Source organism: Haemaphysalis longicornis, unplaced genomic scaffold, assembly GCF_048455015.1.
Source record: "Haemaphysalis longicornis isolate Haplotype H1 unplaced genomic scaffold, Haemaphysalis longicornis Haplotype H1 scaffold_12, whole genome shotgun sequence".
NCBI classification, from domain to species: Eukaryota; Metazoa; Arthropoda; class Arachnida; order Ixodida; family Ixodidae; genus Haemaphysalis; species Haemaphysalis longicornis.
In genome coordinates, this window is record NW_027526225.1 from 3,456,398 (window position 1) to 3,471,775 (window position 15,378).

At 45.6% G+C, this 15,378-nt stretch overlaps 1 protein-coding gene across 1 annotated transcript in view; it reads left to right on the forward strand.

Moving 5' to 3' along the window:
- Window positions 1-2,005: 2,005 nt before the first annotated feature.
- LOC144162269 (uncharacterized) overlaps window positions 2,006-15,378 on the forward strand; it is a 100,004-nt gene continuing 86,631 nt past the window's right edge. The window contains exon 1 of the mRNA XM_077692747.1: window positions 2,006-2,346. The gene's annotated coding sequence lies outside the window, so the exon portion shown is untranslated. The remainder of the gene's footprint in view (window positions 2,347-15,378) is intronic.

The following is a 15,378-nucleotide window of genomic DNA, read 5'->3' on the forward strand; positions in this document are numbered from 1 at the left end:
AACAGATGAGCTTGTCCTCACTTTTTTCCTATCCCCTCTTTGCACCACACCCCTTGGAAGGAACGAGAGATAGTGCGCTTTTACTGCGGAAGCTGTCGGAGACTCGAATTGGTTCATTCAGGGGCCGAAGCGTGGTTGGCACCGCGAAACCTTGCAGGGGCGTTTGCGTGAGCACACGAGGCGCTTGTTTGAAGTTCGTAGGCACGCTACCAGGTGCTTCTTCGGGTTTGTTCCGATAAGCTTCGATTAAAAATGAGCCCCGAAGAAGCACGTACTTCCTCGTAAAAACAGACGCCGCATGCACACTACACTTCCCTGAAGGGTACAGTAAGATGTCGTCGTCACCTCACAGTGAAACCTCACACTGGTGAAAGCAATACGGTGATCTACATTGGTCATCTGCACTGGTGAAAGCAATGAGGTAGAACGCTCTACCACACACAGCACACCCGTTTCGGGCATTACCTGCAACATAAAAATGTGGCGTCTGGGGCAGGATTGATTTCTAAAGAAATGTGCAGAAAGTCGTTCAACTGTCTTTTTTGTGCAGAGCACTTTAGGCGCTCGTTTTATCCTAGCTCGCTCGCTCGACCCAAGTATATAGAGCGCCAAGGCGGTGTCCCGTGGTAACGCTGTCGTTTGCAGCGTACCCCAAAGGCTTCGAAAGCCAAGCGGCTTATATAATCGTGAGTTTTCGAAACTCGTTAAACGCTGGCGCTTGTCTTACACCATCCCTTTGTTTAGCGCAAAGAAAAGTATATGTACACCCGCCCATTTTTTTACCAATATCACGGGAGCGTCGACCATTCTGTCGATCAGCGCCGTATGATGGGGTGATACTTCAAACTCGGCGAGAGTAACCGCATGCGCACTAAGCGCAGGTCGCTGCCGACGTCGTCTGCTCGCCTGTCCAGAGCCTACAGCCACCCCATACTGCTGTTACCACTCGCTTTCACTTGCCCTCTTCGCCCAGTTAACGGCGGGTTGGAGGGCAGTGTGATAAGCGAGTAAAAAAATCGGGGGTGGCTGTCTGCTCTTGGAACAGCCCAGCAGAAGACGATAGCAGCTGCCTTTGCCTTATGCGCATGCGATTACTTTCGCCGATTTTGTCGTATCACTCCATCATACGGCGCTGATCGAGGGAACGGTCGACGCTCCCGTGATATAGGTAAAAAATTGGGCGGGTGTACATTTGAAGAAAAATGATACTTAATTAACCAACAGTGCCAGCGTTCCTTTAGTTAAGACGCCCGTTGGGTTGGTTTTTATGATAGTAAACGCAGAATTTGGCAGTACAACGCCGGCACGTGCGGGGAGAAAAGCAGAGATAACAGAACTCCCGCTGGCACAGTTTCAGGCAGGGGGTGAGCGAGCACTGCGAAGGTGGGAAATCGGAATTGCATTTGGTGGTTACAGTGAGCGGAGAACGGCGAATCACTGCTCTCTACTTCCGTCAGCTTTCACATTGAGCGGAATGGCTTGAATTTTCGTTTTTGGAGTGCTTGTACTTATTTTGAGTTCATGCCCGGCTTTGGCGATGAGTAGCCAAATACGTTGTGTTATTCTATTACTTTGTTTTCTAGTGGTGCAAGTTCGCATTGTTATATCGATAAACTGATTCATAACTTCACCTTTAAGTTTTGCGCAGATGCAAGGCTTTTGAAGTTCTCTTCACCAATTATCTCAATTTACACTATTAAAACGAATAATTGTGCGAACTGCGCACATTTACATTTGTGCGAATGCTTGGCATTTCATGCTTCAATTGTTTCGCCGATTTGTTCATTCCAGTTGCCGTCGTTACATTGTGTGTAATGGTTTGTTTGTTTTGCAAGGGCGCTGTAAAAAACGGACAATATTGATTTCATAGTTCATTTTGGTAATCTTTTGCTCGTCGTATTTTGGTTTTGCTAAATTTACTTCTGCAAATTAGGATATTAGGACGCTTAAATGCATCAAGTCCACCAGAGGTAACCTAGCTGGTACTCGCTGCCGGTCGAAACGTTAAAAAAGACATGCCCATGAGAAAAGATCACAAGTCGAGAGTTCGCTTCGTCCCTTTGCTTCAATTCGAGCTGTTCTGATTCGCCTGCACAGCGCTCAAATTTTGAGCGTGTAGGTTTTAACAGAACTAATACTAGCTGCGCCTTGGCGTTCTGGGCCCGTGTACTGTCTTTTTGGAAGCGGTTTCTTGAAGGAGGTGACTGGCACTTTTCTTTCGTCTTGTCTTCAGGATTGCGATGGTGCTCTTCCTGCGTGGGACGACGCTGCTAAGGGAAACTACATTTTTCACTTGAAACAGCTCTCACTCAAAATCGTCTGCTATCTAAAAACGCCGGATGTGAGGTATGTTCTCCCCACATCTTTTCTAGCTTCAGATGCGATTCCATCGACCTAAGCATGATCCTCTTAACACTGATTCGCTTGTGTCACAATAAAGTGCACACGGCAGCCACGCAGCGTCTAACGAATCTAGAATGCAATGTAACTGTAAAAAAATGTAAATATAGCAGTCATTCCGAATCAATGGAAAGTGTGGAACATTCTTGGCGTTCTTGTAACTACATCTAATCTCCATCAGTATAACTAGGTTCACTGCTGGTCGAAGGCCACTTGTATAGATTTAGAACTGAATATATAGACATATTCATCCTAAATTTATGTTAATTTCTTGGCATAACGTTTAAATGGTCAGTTAGCAGTTCTTAAGAAGTTCGCCGTACCATCTTTAGTTATCACGTGATGGTGTTCTTACTGACTTTTTGTGCAAATTTGAGGTTATCTGGAGATCAAACTAAATACGTTTGAGTTGAACCGGTCAAATACGTGCGCAAAGTCGGCACTAGGGATCGGAAAGTTTGTATTGCAGAAATGTCGTGCTACACTGGTATCTCGAAAACAAAACACCTTCACTGGTTTCAGAAGTGCGGACGACTTTCAGTACTCCACTTTCTAACCCACCGTTCGACGTGCTATCATGAGAGGAAACGCTCCCCCGAAAATCAAACTGTACACAATGCCTTTTCTTTCTTCATTGTTTTCCCCTCACAAACCTGCTACAGCAATTCAACGCTTTGTTGCCCACCTTTTTGACGCTGGATTTTTAACGACGATAGTCTTCTTTGGGCTACCTAAGCGCGAAACTTTTGGTCTGTCTGGGTGTCTGTCCGTCTGTTACTCAATTCAGACGCCCGGCCAAATGCTAAACGAGTTCTTGAACAAGACGTTTATATAGGCAAAGCAATTCCAAACTACTAAATCTTGTGGCAATATTTATAGTTGTAAACGTTGTTGAACAGAAAGAAAACCGGCATGTTTGAGGCAAAGCATTAGTGCACAGGCGGTACTTGCAGTGCTCTTTAATAATACGCCTTAAAAATATTTTTACCTCGCAATACAAAAAAGGGATCTCGGCGCCCCCTCGTGCTATATTCCAAGATAGAAAGCAAGCAAAGGTCCAAGTACAACGCGCGAGCACAGGAACACATCAAAAATCAATTGGCTCAAATGGGAATCGATATGTTAGCTTTGGGAAGTTGTAAGAAAATTAGCCTTCCGATTCCACAACGGCAGGCAGATTCGCCGTAACCATCAGCGTTTGCGACGCTAAGTCAGTGAAGCTAGGCTGATTTCTCTCTCGTGCCATTCCCCGACACAGCCGAGTGCTCTTCTGCACTTGTATTGATCCTCGAAAAGCACCTCCTCGCATCAATCTGAATCCATTCTAAGTGCTCAAAATTCTTCTACACCCTTCCTAATCCGCATTAATTCTACCTTTAGGAAGTTTAGTTCATTTTAATGTACCCTTATTCATTTCAATCCCCCCAGTTATGAATCCGCCTGAATCATCAAGTCAGTTCACCTTCAGCCATTTTATTCACACTCATAATCATCATCACCAGTATGCTCAGGTCCACTGCAGGCAGAAGGCCTCTCCCATTGACCTCAAACCACTCCTGTCCTGCGCAAATCGAGTCCTCCTCTTAGTATTCGCACTGTTACCCTACTTGTCTACCAGTTCTCGGTTCGTCTCCCTACATGGCCAGCCCAAGTCCACTTCCTCCTCTTTATTCGAACTATATCGTCACCTCTAGGTTCTTCTCTGATATAGGTAGCTCGTTTATTGTCGCTGAGTGTTATCTATGTTTGCTTTCCAGTTGTTGAGTAACGTGCCAAGTTTCAGCTTCCTGTGTCATCACCGGCAGTATGCACTAGTTATAGTAGATTATTCTTTTGAGTGCCAGAGGTCGCTTTCTTTTAATTATGTGAGACCGGTTCCCGAGTGCTCTCCAGCCCATAAGTATTCCGTGCCGGACTTCTCTCTCGTGGTTGGGGTCAGCAATACCCATCTGTCTGACGTAGTTCAGCTAAAAAAGACTCTTGCAATGCTTATTGCGGCTTGCTTTAGACGTATTCATATTAATTTTAGCCCCACGGCCATGCTTTGTGACTGTAGTTCTTTTTCATTGTTTATTCTGGTGACTGACCAACTCACCTCTCATTCACCCTAATCCAACCCAAATCAGTTTGCCCCGCCCTAGTCTTCTTTTATCCGCCTAACACATCTTAATTAGTAGAAAGGCTTCTCTCGTTAATTTCCAATTACCCCGGTCCTGTGCTAACTGCGACAAATTTATCACCGAAAACTTCTTGATCTCATCTGCCCATCTTTCTGCTGCCCTCTGCCACGCTTGCCTTTTCTAAGGATCCACTCTCACAATTTATGTTGTTGTACGTTAATATGGATTACCGTTACCATTTTCTGACTAACCAAATAATACTTTGGCAATTATTACTCACCTTTTATGATGGCTAACATTCTTTGGTTCACATCTGGCCTTTCTTGGGTGTCGTGGGTTCTTGTAACGCTTCTTCCGATGCCTTAGCCATTCACGGTCAGCTTGCGATAAGATATCTAAGGCTTCCACACTAATGGTCGCCGATCTTACACCATTGTCGTAGAAAAGCTGGAAAGAAGATATTCACAATGTCTCTAAATTCCAACGCGCCAGAGACATGACAAAGAGCCAGCTTCATTGATACCAGAGCTGCTTAATTAAGCTTCAGTTTCATCTGTGCCTAGCGTTGCCTAAAACTCTCGGCAGTAAAAAGTGGCGAGAAAGAGCCAACGAGAAGGCGTGGGGAGTGCGCGCCTCAAGAAAAAAACCCTTCACGTCTGGGGAATTGAACCTGGGTCCTTCACGTTTCCGAACCAGCATCTATTCGATTTGGCTACCATTTCATTCGGGGTGCTCGCCATTTCTTTAGGGTTAGTAGCGAAGGCGTTGGCTTGAAACTTTGGCGGAGAACATTGGCTTGGAACTTTCTCAGTTAGATCTTTGGACTTAAACAGAGTGGATAGTGGACTTCATTTGACTCCGATAGCATGAAGAAAGCTTTGGTTTTAACCCGGACAAGTTTAGGGTTGAGTTCCAGCCGTGCTGGGCGTCACTCAAAAATCAGCCAACAAAGTGGACAGGAGACAAATGCAGTCATGCTAGGCCAAGAAGTGGATCGGAAATGACTAGAAAGGAATGAGCCAACGAGCAGAACTGGGAAGTGAGCATCGCTGCGCAAACAATCGGGTGGGAAGCCGTGCCGTGCGTCGCTGAGGAAATGGCCGCACAAAGCGGAGAGGAGTAAAATGTTAGGCCAAGGAGGGGGAGAGGGAGTATCGAGGAAGCAAGGAGACGATGAGAAGGCATTGGGAGTTCGCAGGCAGATGCAGATGTTCAGGTGGAATGGGGCACGTGGCGGAAATTGGCTTAACCGATTACGTAAGCGCTCATGTACAGCTTTCTCCTAGTTGAGGTACACGGCCTAAAACGGGTCTGCCGTTTTCGTAGTCTTCGCATCTCACTTGCCAAGGTGGTCGATTTTTTTACTCCGCAAGCTATTCAGTCAAAATCTTGGCGATAAGCCTCGCTATTGTCCTCCCACGCAGCTTGGAAGGTAAGCTCTTACCTGTCAGCTGACTAAGGTTTCCATTGGTATCCCGATCACCATTACCATCACCCGACTTACTAAACTCAGCGTTCTTCATAAGGTTCTCGACATCACTGGATTTGTGTTCACCGAAGCCATCAATGTTTTTGTTGGACCAAATTACATAGGATTGCCTACCTTGAAGCAACTAGGGTACCCACCTCGGCCACCCAGGCAGTACTCAACCAATTCTTCTCCACAGCAAAATTCTAAATCACCTTACCATAGCCCCGGCTCCCCACCACATATGCACGGTACATAATCCTATCCGCCGTGCACTTCGTGCTGCGCGCTACTCAAACATTTAACCGAGGTGCAAATAGCGGCACCGTATTTATGCAGAGAGAGAGAGAGAGAGAGAGAAACATTTTAAGAAAGAAGACCTCTAAGCAAAGGACGTTGCTGGCAGTCGGGGCTGTGAGGCGACCTTCGTAGCCCGGGCTATAATGGTCTCTCCAGGTCAGAGAGGCTCAATTCTGCGTCCCAGAGTTACGAGAAAGTGATTTGAGGGAGGGGATCATGTGGACAGGCCCACGTGTGATGTTGCAACATGGCCTTGTCCCCGCATAGTGGGAGAACGGAAGAGGAAGAAAGTGAGGAATGTATGTAATGAAGGGCATTATTGGGAAGAGATTCCGGCTGGGTGAGCCTCCATATTCCTTCTTCCATGTAGGTCAGTGAGGGGTAGGTCGGTGGGTATTTGAGGCGCGAGAGGCTGTAATGGGTAGTAATTTCACTGTAGCTGAATAGTCTATCTCGGGCTGATCCGGCTCCGCGCGAGGCCATAGAGGTGGGGCACGCCCGGCAGGTATGTGCTCGGGCGGTCGTGTGTGCCACCTTGTGAGCAACAGGCGCAGCAGGGGCAGCTGTGTAAATCAACTCAACTTGGGTAGTAGGGAGGTTTTGAAGGGGAATTTTAGGGCCTGGGGTTAGATAGTACCCGCATCATAATTTCAAATGGCCGTTTTCGAATCAGAAAATGATTGAGGGTGGTGGCCGGCGTGCTAAGGCTATTGCGATGGCCGCCTCTTCCACCGTGGCCGGTTCTGCCGAGCGGTTCGTCAGAGTAGTGAGTTGGGGTTTTATGGGGAATTTATAACTGCTATTGCGAATTCATTGCGGTTTCGGCATTCAGCAGCATCGGCATAGACTGTGCCTGGACGTATCCGGTACTTATCTGCAAGTGCTTTGTTTCTGTGCATCTGCAGCCCCGGTGGGCAATGATGGGGGATGTTTCATGTGAGGGGGCGGATTTTGATGCTAGCATGAATTTTCAGTGGGATAAGGGATTTCGACGCTCGTTTTCTGTTGTAGACGTTCAAGCAGATGCTGTCCGGGAAGTGTGTTGGCTACTCGATTAAGTTGACCAATGCAGAACAATTCTATGAGCTCGTGTGCCATGTTGTATGTACCGGTGGCCTCAAGCCTGGCAGTGGAAGTGCTGGGTGGCAGTTTTATAGCAACTTTATGGATTTTACGTATGCGAATATTTATTTTCGCTTGGTCCGCGTCAGTTAAGACGACGAATCAGAGGGAGTAGTTACTTGGATTAAACCAAGTCGATCACCCTCTTTAATCCCGTTATTTCGAGTGGCAATGCGTTTTATTTACCCGATGGTTTGGGTGACGTCAGAACAAAGTTCTTTTATAAAGTCCGTAGTAGTTCTTGAGCGATTTACAGATAATCCGAGAATTTTGATTTTTGAGACAAACGGTGTAGGGTGAATGTAAGCATGGATATTTAAATTCCAATGTTGCGTTCTCTTTGAAGCTATAAGCAATAGCTTTGACTGCGGGGGAGCACTGGAGGCAAGCTAGGGCAGTGCCCTCGACTGCAGCTGTCGCACCAGCTTGGAGGATTTCTTCTATTTCAGCCTCCCGGCCCCCTTTAGTCCAGAGTGTATTACCATCCGCATATAGACTATAGTGAAGAGTTGCTATTTAGTTGAGTGCTTGGGGAATGTGAAGCTAGGCTAAGTTAGAGTAAAGGTTAAAGCACTGCTCCTTGCGGTGTTCCTATTGATGGTAGGATACATTCTTCCGTTTCGAGAGGCCAAGGCGGAGTGTCGCTGTTCGTGATGTAAGGAAGGCTTTAGGAAGTTGTATGTTTTATGCCGGGGGAGATGATGGAAAGGCCGTGTAAATTGTCTGATGCCTGACTCTATCGAAGGCCTTTGCAAGGTCTAAGGCTTGAATTTCCGCTGTGCCGGCCCGTGGTGATGTGGCTAGTATGTCATGAGAAAGTTCAAGAAAAATGTAATTGCGAGCCTACGACCAAAGCCAAGCATTGTGGATGGGAGAGTTGCTTTGATTTAGGAGTTTGAGGAGACGAGAATGTATGATATGCTCTATAAGTTTCCCTATACAATATGTGAGTTATATTGGTGTAAGGTGATCAACGTTTGCCATGCTTAGGAATTAGAGATGTCTGTGTGAGTCCAGGTTTAATGCAAGGAGCTTTTATTCTAATGTTGGATAAGACGTAAGTTAATGTGGTAACAGTTGTCGCCTAGATTACGTAACATTTTGTTGATTACTCCATCATCACCTGGGGCTGAGTGAATCTTTAGATTAACAAGGCTGCCGCGACTTCCGCCCCTATGATATCTCTGTCTACGTGCTCATTAGGAGCTCCCCGATAGTGTGCAAGGGGGCGTTGCTCATCACTGGGAATATATTTCTCTTTAGGAGCGATAACGAGCTGTTGTTGTGTATCAGGATAGCTGTGTATTAACTGCAATGCGATTAGTTTGTGCTATTTCGGACTGAGACGGGTCGAGTAGGTGTCCAAGCAGGAACAAGGTAGATTTCATAGTGAGTGTTCCTCTCAATTGATCGCAAACTTCTCCCCATGTACTGGTTGCTAGCTCAGTCGCATCTATTTCGGTTATGTGTGCAAGTTCAGCTTTTTTTTTCTTGGTTGTTTATTGTGCTTACTGGCTTCCCACCTTTCCCGTAGGCTGCGCAGAACTGTCCGCACGTTATGGAGGCGCGAGCCTACAATTTCTCCCTGAATTTCTGGATCAAGTAGCTGATTATGCGCTTTCTTATCAATTATGAGTTTTGCAACCTATGTGTGCAGGGTAGGTTGTTCGGAAGACTGTTCATAGAATTGGTTGCGGGTTATCCTGAAGGCATGCCAATCGGTTCTACATTTTTGTTTGCGTTAGGGGTGAGGTGTGACGCAGGGTGGGATGGTAAGCTGTATGATATAATTAATGGTCGCGGCCTCACTTGTTATCCATGTTGTTCCAAGAAGCATTTTTAAAGCAGAGCTTTGTACCTCTACCTGCCAACAGTTCTTTTGCGGCGTACAGAACAAGAAATTCCCAGCGCGGCTGGGGTTTGCGAGGGCGCTTTGCACTCACAAAGCACAATTTAGATGGCGCGGCGATAGGGCGCTATTACCCAGCGTTCCCCGCATACAGGTGACTGCTCGTACCAGCCGGCGGGTTGGCGGGACGGCTCGGTCGTCTGCGTTAACGGCAGTCCTTTTAAGCCAGTTTTGGGGCTGCTTCTCGTCAATGACGCGCTTTCTTACCTGCTGGGTAACCCGGGCCCGACGGAATTAGGTGGGCGTACGGCACAGATACGGTAACGATTGGTTTTCAGGGTGGGAAAACAAAATGTAGAGACCATATACAGGCACTTGACCGCTAGAGAAACTCCTCCTTGTGCGCAATGCTTGCAACGAATGGGACTCCGTTTTCTTAATTGGTGAATACCAGTTCGGTTGGGTTTTAAGAGGTATAACAAAATCTGAAAGGAGCAACCGTATCTAAAAAATAGCGATTATAAAAGTTCCCTCAGCTATCTCACAATTTTCACTTATAAAACTAACTAGTTTAAAAACGGTATAAATTGAAATCAGTAAGCTCGCAAGGCAATTGTTTCGGTGTCTGCGCTTGTGTAGCGCGTAGTGTGGTCCCGAGCTAGGCCATCAGGATGGCTAGGTTTCGCTGCCTCAACCTTCGAAAGACGCTCCCCTCCGTTTTCTATCCCGACTCACGGCCGGGCTACAGCGGCGGCGTCCACCGCTCTATCCCGGCCGTGGCCGACGCTGCTGCTATGTTCGGGTTGCCGCCCCCACGAATTCCATTGCAACGGCTGGCAGAATCTCTGGTTTCAATCTTTGTGGAGCCAGGTGTATGAATTCAAGAGACATGGCTTGTGCAGTTGTTGTGGGTATCGTTTAAAGCTTTGCTTTAAAACTACCTTTACAGCATGAATTGGAGCCCATGTTCTTTATGTTGGGAGTAAATGCAAGGTCCGGTTTGGCATCTCTATGGGCGCTATTTCCTATTCTTGTTGGTATGTCCAGTTGTGTTTCGAGTGTGAGCTTGTGCGAGATTGTATGTTCCCTCCGTAAGCGTCCTTTCTTTGTGATTGTTGAATAGCCTATTCAATGTATGGAGCATTAAAATTTCCGGCTGATAGGAGGGGATGATCATTGCTTCTTGAGAGTAGAACACGGACCTCTGGGTACATGGTAATCATGTTGTGCGGTATGCACACGTTGTCAGAGCGTTTATGTGTTGCCGGAATGTTCCGATGTACAAGAGTTGCGGTGTATGGATTTTTGGGCTCGTAAAAAGAATAGTATCCAATTAATTTATTCGAACGCCCGGTTCTTGTATTGCTATGATGGAGGGGTGTTTAGGAACCACGGTGATTAACATTTTCAGGGAAGCATGTTTTCGGAGAAAAACCTGGGCAATTCCACTGCCAGATGCAGATATTTTTGGGGGGTTGGCTTCATCCTTGATGTCAAAGTCCGGGGGTACAGGCGCATTATGCGGGATAGCGAATTGACCGAGACAGCCGCGCATATCGCCTTCATCGCTTTTATCGATGCTTGCATGGCCGCTTGGGCACTCAGAAGTGATTGATAAAACTGTGGGTATTCGGCTTTCTGTTCTATACGCGTCTTCAATTCACAGCACAAACAAGAAACGAGGATGATACGGAGAGCACGATGCACAGGCCCTAACAACTGAAGTTTATTGCTGCGACGTCTGGCATATAAATACAGCAGAAATCAAGGCAACAAAGAAATGGACACATAACATGTGAAAAAAAAATATAACAAACCCGTCACTACGTCACAACAACCATGTGCTTACAAACCGTCTAGATTGGTTATTTCTTTTGCTGATAGTGCGACAAAAGGGACGCCTACACACTTTTCGCTCTTTTTCTGTTTTATGAGCTTCAATATTTTCCCTCGTCAGTTTATACTTATTTTTACACAATATAACGGTGCTATTGAAGATAAGCTCTCACCAAGGAGAGTCCCTACAATTTACTTCTAGATGACCGCTTTTGCTTTCAGAAGCGTGTTTCTGTTTGTGGGGATGCCCGTTCGGGGGGTTCATTCTCCGGTTCCTCTGACGGTGAATTCGAGAGGGCTTCACGCTTAGGAGAGGTGACATGGAGTTTCCTGTAAGTGCGGGGGGGGGGGGGGGGGTGCGGGGTTGGGGAGGGCGTGATGTTTCACTCAAAAAAATTTATACTCCCTAGAGGTTCTAGATCGCTTTTCCTCTAGTGATCCTCCTTCTAGGAGTTGTTTAGAACATGGGGTAGGGAAGTTTCATTTATGCCCTCCAAACAGGAAGGTTTTAGGAGATAGAATGGTGGTATTTGGCGCGTTTTAAGAAATGCTTGGGAGAATTTAAGGAGGTTAAAATAGAGTAGTTACTACTTCCTCAAAGACGTTTTAAGTGAAGTTTATCGAGTTTTAAGTTGGTTGATTAGACGGCTGTTTTGGCTCCCTTGGGAAGCATTTATATAACTTCAGGAGTGTTTTAAAAGGGTTTCATCTTGCATTTATTCTTTTTATTTGTGTTTTTACCGAGGTTTAGACACCCTATGGAAGTATTTTGATGCTTTCTTGGGAGCCTTCACATACCCAGAGGAAAGGTATTTGTCCCCCAAGGGGAAATCGAGACTGGCGAAGTATTCTTTTCGCGCTGACGAAATGTTTTGTACTTCTTACTGAAAGAAAAAGCGGTATGTTAATCACCATTAAAGAGATTTAAGGAACGTTTGACATTTGGCGTGGTATTGCAAAGTACAATACTCACTTTCCCAAAGCTTGGAATGGAGTACTTGGCTTCTGTTCTTTTTTTTAAATTGGTCTACAGCATAGATGTCGTTTAATAAAAAAAAAATACAGGTTCGACTGCTAGCCTTGTACTTTCATATCTTATGAAAAAAGAAATTATCATGCAAGGATGAAAAATAATTGCGCATTTTAGCACCAATTTATTTGTGGGTAATGACCAAATAAAAGCTGAAAAAAATTGTACTTTCGCCCAAAAGCTGATAAGGTGATAAATTAAAATATTGCATAATTAATGTTACTGTGAATTTTTAATTATGTACAATCATTTTATACCCGTAAAAATGCACTGGCCGAATGATGGGACAAGAACTGATTAAGCTACGGTCTTCCCGCATGGCTCTGTACTTGCCAGTCCTAAAGCATGCAGAAAAATTCTGAAAAATGTGGGTCGTGCTTAGGTATTTCACATTATAAATCCAAACAACACGCAAAAATTCCCCGCATTTCCCCGAGGGGAAGAATGTGAAAGTGCGAATGCACGAGTTGAATTTGCGCGGTTCGGTAATGTTCGCGAAGGAGAGATCACAGACACACACACAGCTACAAAGAAAGAAAGATGCATTTATTCACAGACACCTATTTGTGTTGTCGTTGTACTTGATTGCTAGAGCGGATCTCAGCTTTGAAATTTCGTGTCAGTACTCCTTTAAGCGGGTGCATTAGCCCTTCTCACGCCCGATTCTTGGCCAATCCCCCACGTGGGTATGTGCCATATCAGCGCCCAGGCAGCGCGCGCCCATCTCCCCCCGTTGCCAAGGAAGACGAAGAGATTCCTGGCCAATCCCCCACGTGGGTATGTGCCATGTCAGCGGCCAGGCTGCGCGCGCCCATCTCCACGTGCGTGGACATCGCCGGTGGACGCAGGTTCAGGGTCGCTTAAGAAGTGCATTGCACTTAAAAAGCACCACGGCCCTGTAAACAGTAAGGGTGCAAGGGAAAACAGCTGGCGATATGCGTGCATGCGAACAGCATCATTGGACAACTGCAGGCAGGGTGCGAACGGAACTTTCTTTCTGAAAAAGTAACGAAAACAGAAAAAGCAGTCAGATCCAAAACCAATTTACGCAAAGACCTGCTCAAAATTTTAAGTTACACAAATAAAACACACGGCAGACACCATGGTTAAAGCAACCTAAAATAACTGCAACAATTTGGAGTAATAGCAAAAGCTTATAGACCAGGTTTGCTATAAAGTACAGGCTGAATCAAGAATGCAACAATAGTGCTATAAATTAAATATAAATACGCTGCTTGAAGTCCTTTGGAAAGTCCTTTGTCCTGCAGTGGACAAAACCAGCCTAGTGATGATGATGAGGATGATGACGATGATGATGAAATACAGTTGAAGCTCTTTAGTTTGAACCTGAGGTGGACTAAAGACTAGTTCAAGTTAGGTGTAGCTCGTATTAGGAAGCGGGCGCTAGGAGGGTTCAGATATTTCCGGCCTATTCTGCAACCGTAGCTGATCGCCGGCCCAACGGTCACGCACTACAAGAACCTGCAACAGCTTGAGCCGAACAGTCCCTGTGCCCGCTGTGGAAGTCAAAACATGCTACAGCATGCACCAGAGCGCTGGCGAGCCAGTCAAGTGTACTTTGCACTAAGTGCAAATCCGCTTGTGCTTCTCACTCATTTTATTGGGTGTCTAGTAAATTTGGTTTCGTTTTGCAGTGCATTGTTTTCACTATGGGCCAATGGTTAGATTGGGAATGCCCTCCGGTTCGAATTATTCGGAGTTTTCCCCCACAGAAATACACTGTAGCACCGCGACCTGGACATCAATTTTGATTAACTGTAATTTCAAAATAACCAATTTCGAAGTAAAAGGTTTCACTGTTTGACTTTTGCTTTTTATGAGAAATAAAAGGTTTTTAGTAGCAACTGGGGTGCATCAGTGGTGCACATAATCAGTGTGTGTAGCAACCTCAGCTTGAAATCTCATCACAAACGAACCTAACTTGCAAAGTTAACTTTATGACACAAATTTTTTGTTACATTTTTTTTCGCTTTTATGGGTGTTTATCAGCCCACTAGTTATTGACTGGCACATTGGATGATCGGTCGCAGCCTCAATAATTATCTACAGCCTCAAGGAACAGGAGAAGAACTAGGAGAACTCTCTAGCAGACTAAGAGCGTTCACTGACACGACCTGTCCACGCAGCTTCATCAGCTGAAATGTTGCCGACGATTTTGCACTGACTGAGCAGTCACGGGAATACAATTTCGTGAGAATTCATGAAAGCCTGTTGAAATTTTTTCTGAATTTGTCAGCAGTCCACTTGGTTGAGATGCCATTACAAATACGTTGGAAGGACCATTGTGTGTAAGTGCACAGTTAACCCAAAATCAGTAATCAGTTAAGGAAACAACTATCACCATCAGCGATGCACCTTTCGCAGGCTAATAAAGCAACGAAGCTGGTTACATTGCTTCATATTAGCTCCATGTGCCCTACTAAAAAGCAACCTTTCATTCTCGGAAAAATATTCATTGTCGACTTTGGCCACTGGTATTGTCACACAATATAACACGATTTGGAAAATTTCCAGGGGCATATATTATCCCGAAGCTGATCAATGCGTATACAGCTCCATCGGATGCCACCATAACCAATTATACTGCTCGCTCTGGAAAGGCTCTATTCTATGCCACATTACAGAGCATCTGAGAATGGCAAATACAACTGAGAAAATTTTCTGCCACGCTGTCTCATTGGCTATGTGATTGTGCTGCGAGTTTTTCTTCACGCCACCACAAACTAGCAAAATGGTTGTTGAGTGGAATGGCTGGAAAGTGGGTAAAATTTCCAGTCTCCAAAAAATTAGAGAGGTATAGAGGTACAGTCAAACCCGTTTATAGCGAACTGCAACATGCACCGTGATTAGTTCGATATAGCCAATAGTTCGATATGGCCGAACCCGCCTATAAGGAGCTGATTGTTACGAGTTCGCAATCCGCGGGAGCCCCCCGTCCGCGTATGCAGAAACAAACACAGTACAGTAGCCATTACCATACCAAAATAATCCTTTATTGCAAGTATTAATGCTACTTTCCGCCTTAACTGCCCACTTTGCAAAAAAAGCGTGATTTTTGTTTTCACATTCGTTTTGGCGGCTTCAACTAGCATAGCATTCTCTACAAGAAACATTGTTTGCACCAGTTCGAGTCCACGTCCTCAAAAATCTAAGAAGCATTGGCGGAGCACATCGACTGCCGAAAGCGCTTCATTATAAGCGCCGGACAGATTTCACTCGCGACATCATCGGG